Source organism: Colobus angolensis, unplaced genomic scaffold (genome assembly GCF_000951035.1).
Source record: "Colobus angolensis palliatus isolate OR3802 unplaced genomic scaffold, Cang.pa_1.0 Scaffold221, whole genome shotgun sequence".
NCBI lineage: Eukaryota > Metazoa > Chordata > Mammalia > Primates > Cercopithecidae > Colobus > Colobus angolensis.
Window position 1 is genome coordinate 1,920,712 of NW_012115389.1, and position 942 is coordinate 1,921,653.

Sequence of the window (942 nt, forward strand, 5' to 3'; positions counted from 1 at the left end):
AAAAACCAGCTCCTGGATTCATTGATTTTTTGAAGGGTTTTTTATGTCTCTATCTCCTTCAGTTCTGCTCTGATCTTAGTTATTTCTTGCCTTCTTCTTGCCTGATTTTGAATTTGTTTACTCTTGTTTCTCTAGTTCTTTTAATTGTCATGTTAAGGTGTCAATTTTCGATCTTTCCTGCTTTCTCTTGTGGGCATTTAGCGCTATAAATTTCCCTCTACACACTGCTTTAAATGTGCCCAAAATTCTGGTACGTTGCGTCTTTGTTCTCATTTGTTTCAAAGAACATCTTTATCTGTGCCTTCATTTTGTTATTTACTCACTTGTCATTCAGGAGCAAGTTGCTCAGTTCCCATGTAGTTGTGCGGTTTTGAGTGAGCTTCTTATTCCTGAGTTCTAATTTTATTGCACTGTGGTCTGAGAGACAGTTTGTTGTGATTTCTGTTCTGTTACATTTGCTGAGGAGTGCTTTACCTCCAACTATGTGGTCAGTTTTGGAATGAGTGTGATGTGGTGCTGAGAAGAATGTATATTCTGTTGATTTGGGGTGGAGAGTTCTGTAGATGTCTATTAGGTTTACTTGGTGCAGACCTGAGTTCAAGTCCTGGATATCCTTGTTAACCTTCTGTCTTGTTGATCTGTCTAATATTGACAGTGGGGTGTTAAAGTCTCCCATTATTACTGTGTGGGAGTCTAAGTCTTTTTGTAGGTCTCTAAGGATTTGCTTTATGAATCTGGGTGCTCCTGTATTGGGTGCATATATATTTAGGATAGTTAGTCTTCTTGTTGAATTCATCCCTTTACCATTATGTAATGGCCTTGTTTCTTTTGGTTTAAAGTTTGTTTTATCAGAGACTCTTTATTGGTTTAAAGTCTGGTTTTATCAGAGACTAGGATTTCAATCCTTGCATTATTATTATTATTATTATTATTGCTTTCCAT